The 19100-nt window shown below is 41.7% G+C and overlaps 1 pseudogene; it reads left to right on the top strand.

Annotated features, from left to right (window-relative positions):
- The first annotated feature begins 2071 nt into the window (after nt 1-2071).
- On the top strand, nt 2072-16442 carry LOC100661978 (zinc finger protein 227-like; annotated as a pseudogene).
- The last annotated feature ends 2658 nt before the right edge of the window (nt 16443-19100 follow it).

Genomic DNA, 19100 nt, shown 5'->3' on the forward strand with positions numbered 1-19100 from the left:
CTCCTATCTCAGCACCTGTCTTTTCCCTACTAGTTGTGTCTCTTAGTCATTTCTTGAACCTAGATGCTCAAGCAAGGAGCACCAGTGGCACAGTGGTTAAGCACTCGGCTGCTAACCTAAAGGTTGGTGGTTCATACTTGCCCAGTGGCTCCATGGGAGAAAGACCTGGTGATCTGATCCCATAAAGATTACAGCCTGGGAAGCCCTTTGAGGCAGTTCTACTCTGTGCTGTAGGGTCATTTTGAGTTGGAATTGACTCAGCAGCATGCCACAGCCACAGATGCTCAAGCATAGTTTTGATATAAGTCATCTAAATTTCTCTAGAGCAAAAGACATCAGGTCACAAAGATCTAAGACAAATAGTCAACTGGTGGGATATACTTACATACATCAGATAAAGTCTTGTTGTTGTTAGCTGCCATCGAGTTGGTTCTGACTCGTGACGATCCCATGTGTGTAGAGTAGAGCTGTGCTCCGTAGAGTTTTCAAGGCCGTGACCTTTTGGAAGCAGATCACCAGTTCTTACTTCTAAGGCACTTCTGGGTGGGTTTGAACCACTGACCTTTCAGTTAGTAGTTCAGCGCTTAACCATTTGCGCCACCCAGGGACTCCTACATCAAGTTTTAGTATCTTTAATTCTCATTAAGATTGGTAAGATAAAGAAAAAGCCCATTGGAATATGAACAGAAGACATGAATAGGAATGTCATAAGAAAGACAAAACAAATTTGAGAAAAGAATCATCTTCGTTAATTATCAAATGTGTGCGAATGTTAATGAAACAACTGTATTGTTACTTATTTAGATTGTCAAAGATTTCTAAAAACTGGGAATTACATCCTATTTGGCCAGGGTATAGAGATTCAGGAACATTTACACTCTCTTGCATGAAAGGTGAATTGGGAAAATCTTTTTTTTTTTTTTTTAATTGAACTTGAGATGAAGGTTTAGAGAACAAACTAGTTTCTCGTCAAACAGTACACGCATTGTCGTACGGCATTGGTTAACAACCCCATGACATGTCAACACTCTGTCTTCTCAACCCTGGGTTCCCTATTACCAGCAGGAAAATCTTTAGAGAGGGAAATCTGCCAGTATATTTTCAAAATTTAAAAAGTGTGTATTTATGACACTGCAGTTTCTACTTCTTGGATAAGATCTCTGTGAAAGAATCTTTACAACAATAATTGTAAGAAGTAAAATTCTGTAGCTAATTGCACATTATTTGGGTTGGCTAAATATAGACCATCAGTTCCAAGGAATACCGCACTACGCCGTCACGAAATGAGATGACAGATCACAGTGATGGTACTAATTGCTCATGTTTATTGAGCATTTGTGGTGTGCCAGGGGCCATTCTAAGTGCTTTGGGTATATTCGCTCATCTAATCCTTTCAATTACCTTATAATTTAGAGAAGAGGAAATTGAGATAGTAAGAGGTTGAGAAAGGTTCCTAAGGGCCTACAGCTAGCACAGGGCGAAACCTTGACATCTGAACTCGGACAGCCTGACTCCAGAGCCTGTGCCTTAACCAGCTGTGGATGCTGCCGGACGTGGATGTGGCGTGCGCCTTGAGAGAGCAGAAGAAGAACTGTACACCTGTCCAGGAGGATTATGGAAGGCCTGTGAACTTGATTTTGACAATCGTTAAAACACAGTGAGAGAATCCAGGCTTGGGGGGAGAGGGAAGATAGTGAGAGAGAGACAACTCTTGGGAGCAAAAACTGACTGGGATTCCTCTGAATCTGTGTAAAAATGGCGTGGCATCAGGCCTCCTTGCCTAACTCAGGAGGGAGGAGGAGAGTCATCACCACCGTCGCCCAAGGCCTATTTCCATGAGATGGGGGTCAGACGTACCTCCACTGTCCAACCTGTTTACCAATTTTGACGCCAGCCATCCTTCCCATAACTCTCTGTACTTCTCTGCTGGGTTAATTCATTGCAGTGGTCACATACAACTCACAGACCATACTCAGAGTTACGGGGCTTATTAGGGAAGTAACAGGTTACAATTCAGGATCAGGAATGACTTGGGATACAGTTCTTTGATCACAACAGCTTCTTCTTGGCCATGCCAACAGGCAGGGCTCTCTCTTGGCCCTTGGCCCTCACATTTGGCTCTTGGCTTGTGCTCGTAGCCCACGCTCTCAGCCCCTGGCCCTCAGCCCTCAGCCATTCCCTGACCCTCAGCCCTCAGCCATTAGCACCTGGCCTGGCTCAGGCAAGTGTTACAAAGCTCTTTAGCCCCAGGGCACCTTACTCCTCCAGGAAGCTTCCTGCCCAAAGGTGCTTAGCTCTCTCACTCGTGGGTCGGCAAGCCTAGCCTGCTGGTCCTGTGCTGCTGCTGTCTCATGCTGCCTTTCAGTGTTATAACACTGTCTCCTGGGTCTAGGTGGTTCTCAGTGCAGGGACCCTGGGTCCAAAGGATGTGCTCTGCTCCTGGCTCTTCTTCTTGGTGGTAGTGAGGTTTCCCTTCAACCTCCAGAATTGGCTTCTTTAAGCCTAGTGGGATAGCAATACTGACCAATCCCTTTGGTGGGCCACAAGCACCTTATTTGTATAGTTTCACCCAGTCATTTTGTGGGAGTCAAGATCATGGCTGGAAGAGCCATACAGAAGCAATTCACCGCACCACAGTCTGGAACAATGTTTTTGTGAGCTTTATTCTTCTCAGTTCTCCTCTTCTTCTAGTGGAGGTTGGTTGCAAGACTGAGGTTGCATGCGTTTGATGTTGTAGGAAGCAGTGATATTCAAGCACGTGGCTGTGGTCTTCACTGAGGAAGAACTGGGGCTGCTGGACTCTGCCCAGAGGACACTGTACTGAGACGTGATCCTGGAGAACTTCAGGAACCTGGTCTCGCTGGGTGAGGAATGCGCCATCTGTAACTGAACCGTAGCCCCTGTGAGTCTCTGTTGTCAGTTGTTTAAGGCTTTGGGCCTTTTGAAACGGTTCTCTTACCTTGAAGACAAAAGTTTTATAATCGCAGTGACAACAGGGAGAAGTTTTTCTAGTCTCTCGCTCAGGCAAAGGTCTGTCCTTTTAAATCACTAGTTCTCAGCCAGGGGTGATTTTGCTCTGCAGGGGATATTTGATAATGTCTGGAGGCACTTTTGGTGGTCTCAACGGGGGCAAGAAGATGGGTGCTACTGACATCTAGGGGGTAGTGGTCAGGGATGCTGCTGAACCTCCTGCTACAAAGCACAGGACAGCTTCTCTACATCAAAAATTAGTCCAAAATGTCAGTAGTGCTGAGATTGAGAAACCTAATAAATGGGTAGCCATTGGTGGGGTCATGAAGTCAGTTTTGTTCGTTGCACCATCGTTTTTTTTTTTCTTTCCAATGAAAGAGATCTGGATGGAGAGCACCAGAGTCCTTACCAGTGTGAACTGCTCCCATTGCAGCAGAACCTCTTACTGTTTGCAGTGAGTGGCGTGAGACACAATGGGGGTGCAGTGAAAACTCAGTTGCTAAAACTCATGTTATCTCTCTGTGTATATGTGGGAGCCCTGGTGGTGCAGTGGTTAAGCATTTGGCTGCCATCCAAAAGGTCAGCAGTTTGAATCCATCAGCCACTCCTTGGAAACCCTATGGGGCAGTTCTACACTGTCCTGTAGGGTCTCTGTAAGTCAGAATTGACTTGACGGCAGTGAGTTTGGTGTTTTGGTTTTATGTGTACGTGAACTAGGCCACAACCTAGATCTATTTCTTATTACAGTTCATGATCAAAAGGTCTTGAAATGTTGCTTTAGACATTGTGAGGGTTATCACATTTGGACCAAAATATACCTTAAATACATACGTGTCTGCTTTTTCGCAGGATACCATCCCTTCAAACTAGGTATGCTATTCCATTTGGAAGCAGAAGAAAAGCTTTGGATGATGGAGACAGAAACCCAAAGAAGTGAGTATTCTGGTGAGAACTGTGTGGCTCTTCTTTTAGGTACTAGCTAGTCTGTTCGTCACCACTTCTTTGATCCCTACCCTTGTCTGAGTCACAGTCATCTCTTGCCCAAATCATTACAACAGCCTCCACACTGGGCTCTGTGCTTTCTCCCTTGCATTCCTGTAATCTGTTCACCACGTGGTAGCCAGCGTGGTTCTTTAGAGACCAAGTAAGAGCGTGCTATCTCTTTGCTTAAGACCCTCTAAAGACTTTCCATTTCACTCACAGTCCTCACAGCAGACTGCAAGGCCTGACCTGATCTGACCCCCACCCCAAGTCTCTCCTTGATTTCCTATGCTTTGCCCCTTTCAGACCATTCCAGCCACACTGGCCACCTTGGAGTTTTTCTCGGAGGCGCCCAGTTCTCTTCTTCCTCATGGCCTTTGGCTGGCTCTTCTGTCTCTAATGTATAAACCCCCACTCTCCAGGCCCTCCCATTCAGGTCTTTGCTCAAATGTCAGCTCATCAGAGAGGTCTTCTATGTCTTTCCTTTTTAAATACCTCTACATTCTCCATCCCCTTACCTTGCCTTAAATTTTTTTTTTTTATTGTGAAGTTATACACAACAAAACATGCAGCAACTCAACAATTTCTACATGTACAGTTCAGTGACATTGATTACAGTCTCCAAGTTGTATAACCATTCTCGCTATCCTTTTCCAAGCCATTCCACCACCATTAATATAACCTTACTGTTCCCTTAGCAGAAACTCCCCTTTTCCCCCTTCCTCCCAACCCTGGTAACTACTAATAATCTTTGGTTTCTATATGTTTGTTTATTTCATATAAGTGAGATCGTACAGTATTTGTCCTTTTTCGATTGACTTATTTCATTCAGCATGATGTTTTCAAGGTTCATCCATGTTGTGGTGTGTATCAGGACTCCATTTCTCCTTAGGTCTGAGTAGTATTCCACATTTTGTTCATCCGTTCATCTGTTGATGGCCATTTTGGTTGTTTCCACCTTTTGGCTATTGTAAATAGTGCTGCAATAAACATTGGTATACAGATAATGGTTCCTGTCACTGCTTTCAAGTGTCTTGCGTATATACTTAAGAGTGGAATAGCTGGGACTTAGGATAGTTCTATATTCAGCTTTTTGAGGAACTGCCAAACTTTTCTGCAATATCCGTGGCATTTTACATTCCCACTGGCAATGGATAAGGGATCCTATTTCTCCACAACCTCACCAACACCTATTGTTTTCTGTTTTTTGATCATTGCCAATCTAATGGGGGTGAGATGGTATCTCACTCTGTTTTGATTTGCATCTCCTTGATGGCTAGTATGAGTCAGAATCAACTCGACAGCAATGGGTTTGGTTTTTTTTTTTGGATGGCTAATAGGAGCCCTAGTGGTTCAGTGGTTAAGCACTCAGCTGCTAATGAAAAGGTAGGCAGTTTGAACCCACCAGGGGATCCATGGGAGAAAAGACCTGGTGATCTGCTGCCTTAGAGATTACTGCCTAGGAAACCCTTTTGGGGGCAGTTCTACTCTGTCCTGTAGGGTCATTAAGAGTTAGAATCGACTTGACTTCACACAACAACAACAGTAATGGCTAATGATGTTGAATGTCTTTTCATGTGCTCATTGGCCATTTGAATATCCTCTTTGGTGAAACATCTGTTCAAGTCCTTTGCTGATATTTTGATTGAATAGTCTTTTTGTTGTTCAGTTCTCACCTTATTTTGTGTCTAAGCACCGACCACCCGCTGACCTAGTAGCATAGTTCCCTGTTCATCTCATCTCCCCACGAGAGCAGGGATTTTGCCAGTTTTGTTTACGGCTGTGTACTCAAAGCCTACAAGGGGCCTTCTACATAGTAGATGTTCAGTAAATACTTGTGCTGGAAGTGCTTACTCATCTATGCCAAGAATTTTGGAAGATAGCCACCTGGCCAGCCTACTGGAAGAGATCCATATTTATGCCTATTTCCAAGAAAGGTGGTCCAACCGAATGCTGAAATTATAGAACAGTAATTTTTTTTATCATTAATATCAGAAACCCTGGTGGCTTAGTGGTTAAGTGCTACAGCTGCTAACCAAAGGATCGGCAGTTTGAATCCACTGGGCGCTCCTTGGAAACTCTATGGGGCAGTTCTACTCTGTCCTATAGAGTCGCTATGAGTTGGAATTGACTCGATGGCACTGGGTTTGGTTTTTGGTTTGGTATCATTAATATCACACACAAGCAAAATTTTGCTGAAGATTATTCAAAAGTGGCTGCAGCAGTATATTGACAGGGAACTGCCAGAAATTCAGGCCAGATCAGAAGAGGATGCGGAACCAGGAATATCACTGCTGATGTCAGATGGATCCTGGCTGAAAGCAGAGAATACCAGAAAGATGTTCACCTACATTTTATTGACTGTGCTAAGGCATTTGACTGTGTAGATCATAACAAATTATGGATAACGTTGCAGAGAACAGGAATTCAAGAACACTTAATTGTGCTCATGAGGAATCTGTATGTGGATCAAGAGGCAGTTGTTGGAACAGAACAAGGGGTTACTGCATGGTTTAAAGTCAGGAAAGATGTGTATGTCAGGGTTTTATCCTTTGACCATACCTATTCAGTCTGTATGCTGAGCAGATAATCTGAGAAGCTGGACTATATGAAGAAAAATGGGGCATCAGGTTTGGAGGAAGGCTCATTAACAACCTGCGTCGTGCAGATAACACAACCTTGCTTGCTGAAAGTGAAGAGGACTTGAAGTACTTACTAATGAAGACCAAAGATCACAACCTTCAGTATGGATTACACCTAACCGTAAAACAAAAATCCTCACAACTGGATCAATAAGCAACATTCATGGTGAATGGTGAAAAGATTGAGGTTGTCAAAGATTTCATTTTACTTGGATCCACAGTCAACAGCCGCGGAAGCAGCAGTCAAAAAATCAAAAGACACATTGCATTGGGCAAATCAGCTGCAAAAGACCTCTTTAAAGTATTGAAAAGCAAATATGTCACCTTGAGGACTAAGGTGGCCTGACCCAAGCCATGGTGTTTTCAGTTGCCTCATATGCATGTGAAAACTGGGCAATGAATAAGGAAGGTGAAAGAAGAATTGACACCTTTGAATTGTGTTGATGAATATTGAATATACCATGGACTACCAAAAGAACGAGTAAGTCTGTCTTGGAAGATGTACAACCAGAATGCTCCTTAGAAGCCTTATATACTTTGGACATGTTGTCAGGAGGGATCAGTCCCTGGAAAAGGACATCATGCTTGGTAAAGTAGAGGGTCAGTGAAAAAGAAGAAGACCTTCAACAAGATGGATTGACACAGTGGCTGCAACAGTGGGCTCAAGCATAGCAACAGTTGTGAGGATGGCGCAGGACTGGACAGTGTTTTGTTCTGTTGTGCATAGGGTCGCTATGAGTCAGAACTGACTTGATGACACCTAAGAACAATATTTTTTTTGAATAGAAGTGAAGAAGCCCTCCTCACAACTTTTCCTTACCTATGATCCCAACTTATCCAGCTGGCTATTTACAGCTTTTCTGCCTCTCCTTTTTCTGTCCTCATGTTTTCCCTTCACTTCTTCATGTTTTACTTTTTGCCCATTTTTCTTTTCTCTTCTCTGTGCTTAATTTGCATATTCCTCAGCTCTACCCTCACTGATTAAATTTAAAAACATCAGAAGTTTCTAAAAACCAAACCAAACCCATTCTGACTCATAGTGACCCTGTAGGATAGAGTAGAACTGCCCCATAGGATTTCCTAGGCTGTAATGTTTATAGGAGCAGACTGACAGACACATCTTTCTCCTGAGGAGCGGCTGGTAGGTTCGAATCCCCAACCTGTCAGATTGTAGCCGAGTACTTACCCACTGTACCACCAGGGTTCCCTAGATTTTCCTAAACCAAACTGAAACCAAACCTGTTGCCACTGAGTCCATTCTGACTTACAGCAACCATATAGGGCAGAGTAGAGCTGCCCCACAAGGTTTCCAAGGAACGGCTGGTGGATTCTAACTACCAACCTTTTGATTAGCTGCCAGGCTCTTAACCACTGCACCACCAGGGCTCCTAGAAGTTCCTAGAGGATGTAAATTTATATACTTTATTCACCTCCCCCCCCCAAAAAAAACAGGGGCCGTCTGCTAGCGTGATAGATGAGGCCCTGAATTCTGTGAGTAGTTGATGGGTATAATCTCTCTTCATTTATCTCCCTTCTTAAGTCTGCACGCTGCTTCACGCTTGAAGTCTTCAGGAATGTTAGAGACTTAACTCTGCTTTACTGGGTCTTTCAATGCCCCCTGAGCAAAAACTCCCCTTTCTCTCCCTCTTCCACCCATGTTAACCACAAATAATCTTTGGTTTCCATGTATTTGTTTATTTCGTATAAGTGAGATCATACAGTATTTGTCCTTTTACGGCTGACTTATTTCACTCAGCATGATGTTTTCAGGGTTCATCCATGTGGTGGTGTGCAGCAGGACTTGATATCTGTGGCTGAGTAATATTGCTTTCTGGGTATGTATTACATTTTGTCTGTCCGTTCATCTATTGATGAACATTTCAGTTGTTTGCCCCTTTTGGCTATTGTGAAAAGCGCTGCAGTGAACATTGGTATATAGGTTTCTAAGGGCTTGTTTTAATAAGAATGCTTAAAAACAGAAACCTTACAGACATATACAACCAAAACCAAACCCACTGCTGTTGAGTCAATTCTGACTCTTAGCGACCCTATAGGACAGAGTAGAACTGCCCCGTAGAGTTTCCAAGGAGCGCCTGGCAGATTCGAACTGCCGACTGTTTGCTTAGCAGTCGTAGCACTTGACGAGTACACCACCGGGGTTTCCTATGGACGTATAAGACAAGTGGAATTCACATCTCTCTTTCTCTTAGAGATGGCTCATAGGTTTAAAACCAACTAATGTGATTTTTTGATGATTTTGGAACATTGCATTCTGGAGAATGTATAATTCTAACATAATTTTAATTTCTTAGTCACCTCTGGGTATGTAAAGATTTATACTTAGCAACCTTAGAAGATAAACATAGCTAGTCATGATTATCAGAATGTATAATCAAACTCCACCACCCATCTGCCATTTTGTCATACCGTGGTGGCTCGTGTGTTGTGGTACAGGAAGCCATGCCCCTGGTATTTCAAACACTAGCAGAGTCATCCATTGTGGACAGGCTTCAGTGAAGCTTCCTGACTAAGAAGAAAGTCCTGGCAAATTACTTCAGAAGATTAGTCAGTGAAAACCTTGTGCGTCACAACAGAACATTTTTTGACTCACTTGCTCAGTGACCAAGAGGGATCAATTGCTAGAGGGGGACATTATGTTTTGGAAAGTAGAGGGCCAGTGAGGTTGTGGGAGACACTTGGTAAGACGGATTGGCTCAATAGCTGCCAATGACAGACTTGAACATGCTGGCTTTTTTGAGGGTGATGTCAGACCAGGCAACGTTTAGTTCTGTTGTATGTAAGGTCCCCTGGAGTTGAAGTCAACTTGACGGCATCTAACAACAGCATAACTAAACTATCAAAAATTATCAATACCAATATGCCAAGCATTAAAATTCATCAACTATCCTGTAGCAGTTTCAGGTTGACTACTTACTGGTGAAATGTGCCTCATCCATACATCCAGCTTCCCACTTAACCACCCTCCCCTCTTCTTAACACCAAAACAGTCACCTCATTTGTATACAGTCATGGATTAGCAGTTTTAAGTTGGACATTTCCAGAAGTCCAAAAAAAAAAAAAACCAAACCCACTGCCGTCGAATCGATTCCAACTCATAGTGACCCTATGGGACAGAGTCGAACTGCCCCATAGAGTTTCCAAGGATCGCCTGGCGGATTTGAACTGCCGACCTCTTGGTTAGCAGCCACAGCACTTCACCACTACGCCATCAGGGTTTCCCCAGAAGCCCAAAGGCACTGATACACCTGTGGAGATGAGAGTCTTGGTTAGGAAAAGAAAATGGCAGAATCTTCACGTAAGTTTCCCCGTGCAGTTTGCACCCTAATGGTATTAATCTTAGTTAATAGCACAGATAGTATGAGGAGCTCTTTAAGTGTGTGCATTTGATTCTGACAAGGATCCTGTGACCTTGCTGCTATTATTATCTGTTACAGGTGAGAGGAAACTGAAACATAGCAAAAGTGAAGTGACTCGAAAGAGGTCACATAGCTAGCAAGTGCCTGAGCTAGGATTCAAATCTTATTTCCTGACTCCAGGGCCCTTGCAAATATTTGTGTGAATTAAAACATATTATCCAAATCCATAATTTTGCATTCTATGGAGCATTTATCATCCATCTCAGAAGGGAAACTATTTAAAATATTTATAAGCCATAGAAAAACAAGCTATAGGTAGTCCCCAACTTAAGACCAGGGCTCTGTTCTGATGACTCCATTATAAGTTGGTTCTGATGTAATTCTAATATCTCATTTTTTTTTAGTTTTCATTATTACTGCCTTTTATTATCAGTATCTTTACAAAACCGATCATTGTCTTTGGGGTTGGAAACATTACATAAAAACTTAGATATAATTTAATACATACCTAAAAAAAATACACACGTCCATATAAGAAACCAGTAAGTTGAGGGGCATATTAAAAGGTTTTTTTTTTTTTTGTAGTTGACAAATGAACTGCCATTTTAAAAAGTTAACATTTTTGTTTCCCTATCTGGATGTTTTTTGCTGTTTAATTTATTTGCTTACCAGGTTATATTACTTTTGAAAAAACCTTTTATTAGGAAAAATATTCAAACACAGTAGAGTATGATGATCACCCACTGTACCAGTCACTTAACTTCAGCAGTGATCAACTTTCTACGTTCCCATTTTTTTTTTTAATAATTTTTATTGTGCTTTATGTGGAAGTTTACAAATCAAGTCAGTCTATCACACAAAAACCCATATACACCTTGCTACACACTCCCAATTACTCTCCCCCTAATAAGACAGCCTGCTCTCTCCCTCCACTCTCTCATTTCGTGTCCATTTCACCAGCTTTTAACCCCCTCCACCCTCTCATCTCCCCTCCAGGCAGGAGATGCCAACATAGTCTCAAGTGTCCACCTGATCGAAGAAGCTCACTCCTCACCAGCATCCCTCTCCAACCCATTGTCCAGTCCAATCCATGTCTGAAGAGTTGGCTTCGGGAATGGTGTCTACGTTCCCATTTTATTTAGAACCTCTCCCCCGCCCTTTTTTTTTCTGGAATATTTTAAAGAAAATCAAACCCAATGCCATTGTGTCAACTGCGATTGATAGCGACCCTGTAGGACAGAGTATAACTACCCCGTAGGTTTTCCAAGGCTGTAATCTTTATGGGGAGCAGACTGCCACATATTTTTCACTTGGTGCCGCTGGTGGGTTCGAACCATGGACCTTTCGGTTAACAGCTGAGCGCTTAACTACCGTGCCTCCAGGGCTCCTTAAAGAAAATCAGGATCTTGTTATTTCACTTACGAGTGCACCAGCAGTTTATGTATCTAGCCCTTGTTACCGCCTAATATCCTGTCCATGTTTTGTGCTTACTAATTGTCTCAAAATGTATTTAGAGATAATTTATTCAAATAGGATCCAAACAAAGTCCACACATAGAATTTGATTGGTATATATTTTTAAATCTCTTAACAATTTTCTCTTCTTTTGCTTAGTGCGTGAACTCAGTCATTTTTCCTATGGAATTTCTCACATTCTGGAAATGGCTGATTATGTTCATGTAGTATTAGTTAGCATGTTTTCCTCTGCTTTGTGTTTCTGCTTATGATGGTTTGCTCTAGAGGCCTGATTAGGTTTATATGGGATGCAGGACACTTCTCATTGCATCACATCAGTAGGAACACAAAAGTCTAGTTGTCCCTGGGTACAGCCTTTTACAAACCTTCTTAATAATTTTTTTTTTTTACATAAATACACATATGTATATTAATACATAAATGTGGTCTTACACATTTTTTTACATGGTCTTTTTTTTTTTTTTTCTTGTTTAGAGGTCCCTGAGTGCCTCAGTTTGCATTTGACTACTAACCTAAAGATTGACAGTTTGAACCCACCCAGCAGCACCACAGAAGAAAGGCCGGGTGATCTGTTTCCATAAAGATTAGTCAAGAAAACCCTGTGGAGCAGTTCTACTCTGTAACATGTTGTCACCATGAGTCTTTGTTTATTTGTTTGTTTCCAGATCCCACAGACCTGCTTACCCCACCCCAAAAACCAAAACCAGACCCACTGCCATCGAATCAATTCTGACTCATAGCGACCCTGTAGGGTTTTCGAGTCTGTAAATCTCTACAGAAGCAGGCTGCCACATTTTTCTCTGGCAGAGCTACTGGTGGTTTTGAACCACCAACCTTTCACTTAGCAGTCAATTGTTTTATACCCCACCCCAAGGTTAGCCTTATTACCTATTCTTTATCCTTCCATGTTTGTACATTTGTGAACTTCTACTTACAGAGGTTTTTGTTTTCCTCATTTTTATTTAAAAAAAAAAAATGAGATAAGACTATCTTTTCACAGTCAGCAGTACCTCGAGGAGAGACCTTCAATTCTGTAGTTTAGTGCTAGTTTATTCCTTTTTGATAGCTGCATAATATTCCATGGGAATGCACCATGTACTGTTTACTTGTTTCCCTGCTGATAGGTATTGACTTCATTCCTCATTTCTTAGTGCTATAGAGAGCACTGCAATTAAGGAACAAAACCAAACCCTTGTACATCTATGTCCTCTGTGCTGGTGCTTTGTATCTATGGGATAAATTCCTAGGTGAATTGACAGTCTCAAAGAGAACAAACCTAGTTTATTGAGGCATTAGCCTGGCAATTGTTTAAAAAAAAAAAAATATGTAGAGAGAAAGATTGAGAGAGAAGGCTGTAACAGACAAGTTATATACACAAACTCACATTGAGTATGTTTGTTTTAGCCTCCCAGCAGTAATATATATTTGCATATTTTCACTTAGGGAAAAAATATTTAAAATGAAGCTTCCAAAACTTACTGTTTTGTTGGAGGTCCCCAAGAGAAGAAAAATCTCCTTTTCCTAAAAGAGGAAATTTCTGCCTTCCAAGCTGTTCAATCCCTTGAAAGATGTTTTTTTTTTTTTTTTTTGCGGTAGTCTGTCCACATCTTTCAAAGCTCGCAGCCCAATTCCCTTTCCTGTGCTCGAGAAGGAAGTTTTAGGATGAGAGTCATCAAAGTCACAAAGCAGAATGTTATCCATCTCTCTAGTCTTCTGGTCAGAAACAACCACCTGTTTGTTGCTTGGCTGTACTGTGGTGGCTTGCATGTCGCTGTGGTGCTGGAAGCTGTGCCACCAATATTTCAGATACCAGTTGGGTCGCCCAGGGGTACACATTTCAGCAGAGCTTTCAGACTAAGACAGGTAAGGAAGAAAGGCCTGAAAATCTACTTTAGAAAATTAAGCAGTGAAAACCTTGTGAATCACAAGAGAATATTGTCGCACTCGCTTGCTTTGGACACGTCATGAGGAGGGGTCAGTTGCTAGAGAAGATCTGTTTGGTGAAGTAGAGAGACAACCAGGGTATGAGAGAGCCTCTGTGTACCAAAATAGCTTTCCCTTTCCCTGCTTTTTCAATCTGGACAATACAGAGACCTGAATTACTACCAGGTTTTAGAACAATGTGTGCTATTATTCCAGCCCCGCTGGCAAATTTACCCTTGGAAGATCATTTCCCCTAAGACCTAAAATACTATTTTGTGTCTTCAGGCTGAGCTTTTCTAACCTAATTTGGTAGAATTTCACTTGTCGTAAGCCTACTGAGGACAAAGTGAGTAGGCGTTTAATTGACGTGATTGTAGGTTGGAATGTTGCCCTGTAGCCGTGTGATTTCAGACTTGTAGCCCTCACGTTAGGCTGTTTCATTTGTGGTTCTAAATGGGTCTCATTTACACTCGGTGGATAGGAGCCTGTTGGCCTCCCTCTACGCTTCATCTGAATGAAAAACACAAGAACAGGAAAAATGATGATAAAGACAAGATGAACCTTCCCCTGGGTTTCTTAAAGGCTTATCCTGTGGGCTAACCGAAATCCTGGTATTTCTGAACAAAGCATTTGCTTGTCTTCCTCTCTGAATATTGCTCATTTTTATAGGCAGCAAGAATCAAAATGAGATGGAGACTTCTTGAAAAGTTGCATTAAAATACCATTTCCGTGAAGAGCTATTGTGCTGGCATATCTGGGAACAAGTTGCAAGTGAATTAACCAAGCATGAAGACTCCACGATAAATCTTCAGGGGAAGAGTTCCCAGCTACTACAAGGTGATTCCATTCACGTTGCTGAAAACGAGAACTATGTAATGAAGCATAGAGGAGATAGCTCCAGTTGTACTGAAAATCAAGAATTTCCAAGTTCGAGAACCCAGGATTCTTGGAAGAAGACATATCTGAGTGAGTCACAGAATCAGAATAGAAGTCAAGAATTTAACATGAAAAGTAGCCTGTGAAAACATGAAGACTTTATGAAGAAATCACCATTTAAGGAGTATATTAAAACTGGCGCAGAATTGCAACCCTACAAATGTGGTCAACTCTTTAGTGATGACTGCAGTCAGCAGTTACCTTTAGGAAGAAGGCCTCATATGTGTAGCCAGTGTGGAAAAGGCTTCAGTTACAGCTTGGTTCTTCCCATTCGTCCAAGTGTTCACACAGGAAAGAGGTGTTTCAGTCCGAGCTCATATCTGCAAACTCATCAGAGAATTCACCCAGGAGAAAAGCTCAGCAGATGTCACGAATCTGGTGATCGCTTCCCTCCGCGCCGTCTTCATGCTCAGCAGTTTAATCACACGGGAGAGAAAGCCTATAGATGTGACAGTTGCGGCAAGGGATTCAGTAGCAGCACAGGTCTTATCACTCATTACAGAACTCACACTGGAGAGAAACCTTATAAACGTGAGGAGTGTGGCAAATGTTTTAGTCAGAGTTCGAATTTCCAGTGCCATCAGAGGGTCCACACTGAAGAAAAACCATACAAATGTGAAGAATGTGGTAAGGGCTTGGTTGGAGTGTTAATCTTCATGTTCACCAGAGGGTCCACAGGAGTGAGAAACCCTATAAATGTGAAGAGTGTGGTAAGGGCTTCACGCAGGCTGCCCATTTTCACATACATCAGAGGGTCCGCACTGGGGAGAAACCGTGTAAATGTGATGTCTGTGGTCAGGGCTTCAGCCACAGTTCACTGTTAATTCACCATCGGAGAGTCCACACTGGAGAGAAGCCATACAGATGTGAGGCATGTGGGAAAGGCTTTACCCGTAACATAGATCTTCACATTCATTACAGAGTTCACATGGGAGACAAACCCTATAAATGTAAGGAGTGTGGTAAGGGCTTCAGTCAGGCATCAAACCTTCAAGCTCATCAGAATGTCCACACTGGGGAGAAACGATTCAACTGTGATAGATGTGGTAACGGCTTCAGTCAGTCCTCAAAACTCCAAACACATCAGAGAGTCCACACCGGAGAGAAACCATACAAGTATGATGTATGTGGTAAGGACTTCAGTTATAGTTCAAATCTTAAACTGCATCAAGTAATTCACACTGGAGAAAAACCATATAAATGTGAGGAGTGCAGAAAAGGCTTTAGTTGGAGATCAAATCTTCACACTCAGCAGAGTCCACTCGGGAGAGAAACCCAATAAATGTGAGGAGTGTGATAAGAGCTTCAGTCAGGCCATAGATTTTCGGGTACGTCAGAGAGTTCATACTGGAGAGAAACCTTAGAAATGTGGTGTATGTGGTAAAAGCTGCAGTCCTCAGGTCTCCAGTCTATCAGAGAGTACACACTGGAGAGAAGCCATGTAAGTGCGACATCTGTGGAAAGGGCTTTAGATACAGTTAACAGTTCATATACCATCAGAGAGGCCACACTGGAGAAGAACCATATAAATGTGAGGAGTGTGGAAAAGGGTTGGGTAGGAGCTTAATCTTCGCCATCATCAGAGGGTCCACACAGGAGAGAAGCCCCATAATTGTGAGGAGTGTGGTAAGGCTTTTAGTCTCCCCTCAAACCTCCGAGTCCATCTGAGTGTTCATACTAGAGAGAAACTATTTAGATGTGAGGAATGTGGTAAGGGCTTCAGTCAGAGTTCACACTGGAGAAAAACCATACAAATGTGATGCATGTAGTAAGGACTTCAGTCACTGTTACGTCTTATACACCATCAGAAAGTCCACAATGGCACGAATCTTTCAAAATGTGAAGTGCGTGCTGGCTTTGGTCGGAATTCACATCTGCCAGTTTTTGGAGAGCAGCCCATGCTGGTGATAAGCCCTATAAAAGTATTGAGGTGAAAGGGGATTTCTTCAGACTCAGAATCTTTATAACAAATTCATTAAAATGATGACAGAACCATAATAACAGGAATAGAACTCATATTTAGGAGAAAACTAGGTTGTAGCCTTCTTGGTAGGACCCAATTAATATAAACTATTCTCTGTTATTGAATATATGTGTAAAGATTGTGAAGGGGTCATTGCCAATATGCTAACTAGTTTTTTGGGGGAAGGCAGGGTTTTAGATTATTTTTCCTTTTTTTTTAGCTTACATTTTTATTCTTACTTAAAGTGACCATTACTTTTGCTAAAGCTGTAAAACTATGAAAAGTGAATAAAATTTCTGACTAAAAATTTCCTATAGTTTAGGACTCAAAATATGATTGCTTTATCTCATATGGTATACAGGGTCAGGGTTACAGTTAAGGAATGGATCCCCAGAGATGAATCTTTGATCTTCAAAAGTAAATTTCTATCTGCCGTGGACGTACATAAAAGGGTGTTCACTGAATCATTGTTTATAAGAGCAAGCACAGAAACCATCAGTTGGACTGCCAAGGGATTTTATGATTTATTGGCCCAGCAGGACACTGCAGACATCAAATGGGAGAAGCTAAACTTGTAGTTAAGGATATTACAAGATGTGCAGAACATGTTAACCTGGCTAAACACAAAATGTGGGGGTTTTGTGTGATTCTCCTCAAAAATAAAGGTATAGAATACCCTAGAAATTGGTATTTATTTCTTATTATCACTGAAGCATGAGATTTTGCTGAATGTATATATATATTTACATTTCTTTAAATGTCTTTATTTGAAATAATGGAAAGCTTTCAGAAAAATTGTAAACATTATGTAAAATCTTCCATATACCCATTACCTAGATTCACTGTATTAGCACATTTACTTTACCACTCTCTCCATGTATATGAATGTGGGTTTATAAACACACATAAGTATTTTTAACCTGTTGAGAGTATGTTACAGACATCTTGCCCCTTATACCTAAGTGTGCATGTTCTAAGAACAAGGATATTCACTTACACAGCTACAGTGTAAGCAAAAAATTCTAGAAAATTTAATATCTGTACATAACACTATAGACTTTATTCAAATCTTATCACTTTTCCCAGTAATATATTTTTTACAGTTTTTTTTTTTTTTCTTAGTCCAGAGCCAATGAAGAATTACACATTGTATTTAGGCTTCTTTAATCTGGATCACTACCTCGTTCCTTGTTTTTAATCACCTTGATATTTTTGAAGTTATTTTGTAGAATGTCTCTTTATTTGGATTTGTCTGAGGTTTACTTATGATGGGATTTAAACTACACCTTTTTTTTGGCAGGAGTACTCCATAAATGGTGTCTGTGGTGAATGACGTAAGGAAACATGATGTGTCTGTCCCGTTGTAGGTGGGGTTAACTCGCATCACTTGGCTAAGGTGGGTTTGTGCTGAGTTTTTCCACAATGAAGTTACTGTTTTTTCCTTTGTAGACAATAATTTGTGGGGAGATATTTTCTGGCTCTGTAAGTAGCTTGTTTTCTCAACAAACTTGGACCCACTAGCTCTAGCATTTAATGCTAAGTCTAGCTTAAATTGGTTATTACTCTGATGGTTGTAAAAGGAGGATTTTCTACCTCAGTCACTCCCTCAATATTTGTTAGATGGTTGTTGTACTCTGGAAGAGCTGTCCCTTCAGTCCTGTTTGCCCATCATTTATTTTCACAAGCTTGAGTACGTCCTTACTCTCTGGCACAGTAAGACGTTCCAGGCTCATCTTGTCAGGAATTTGACTCCCGATGTCATCTGTGTATTTGCTGGATAATATGGACATGTACCCAGCTAGAACTTGGAGGGTTCTGTTGCTAAAGGGAGGAGAGGATGGAGTATTGGACAACTAATGCTGGAGCAGGGAGAGTACAAGGTGATTTTGGAATGACATAGTCTCTGAACATTGTATCTTTTCCCATTCTCAGGACATGGACCTTTCAAAGCAAATAAAGTATCCCAATTGGAGCATAAAGAAGTGCCTGGTAGAAAAATCCAAAGAGGGGCATATTCAGGTAAGAATCCTGCAGATTATGAGTCCTTGCAGGTAAACCATATTTTTTGCAAATAATGTGTCCCCACGTATAATGCACAGCATAGCTTGCTTATGAAAATAGCAAGGGGGCGTTGTATGGTTGACAAAAAACGTATAATGCATGTGTAGTCCAGCTAATGTTAAGGTATGTTTCTTGTATACTTGGGAGAGCGCTCCTGGCTTGTGAGCACAGCTAATGCTTTGCTTCATCTACTATTTACTGCTCGTCCTTCTCTTAACACATTTCCGAGGGAGACTGGCCAAGTTCTCAGACCAAGGACCTCATCTCTCCATTGCTGCTTGAGAGAACTAAGATATTTTAGGGTAAACTAGTGTTAAAGGGGCCAAACCAGAATATTAGTTTCCAAGCACTATATTGCAATGGTTAAAAGCAGATTCTGGAATCAGACTTCCTTGTTTAGTTCACCCATCTGCTAGCTGACTGGTGGCGTAGTGGTTAAGTGCTACGGCCGCTAACCAAAAGGCCGGCAGCTCGAATCCACCAGGCGCTCCTTGGAAACCCTATGGGGCAGTTCTACTCTGTCCTTTAGGGTTGCTATGAGTCGGAATCGACTTGACAGCAATGTGTGTATTAGTACGTGGAAGATCTTATATGACAACTGACCTAGTTTATTCAACAGGTCAATTACATGAACTGTTCTAGACTAAAAGGCGCTCAAGAAACGTAACAATCAAGGTAATGAATGCACCTGTTCTGTTGTTGATTTGGACATTAATACTAAAAAGATACTTTTGAGATAATCATTGGAAATGTACATAGAGACTATTATACT

This window comes from Loxodonta africana, chromosome 11 (genome assembly GCF_030014295.1).
Source record: "Loxodonta africana isolate mLoxAfr1 chromosome 11, mLoxAfr1.hap2, whole genome shotgun sequence".
In the NCBI taxonomy this organism is placed as follows: domain Eukaryota; kingdom Metazoa; phylum Chordata; class Mammalia; order Proboscidea; family Elephantidae; genus Loxodonta; species Loxodonta africana.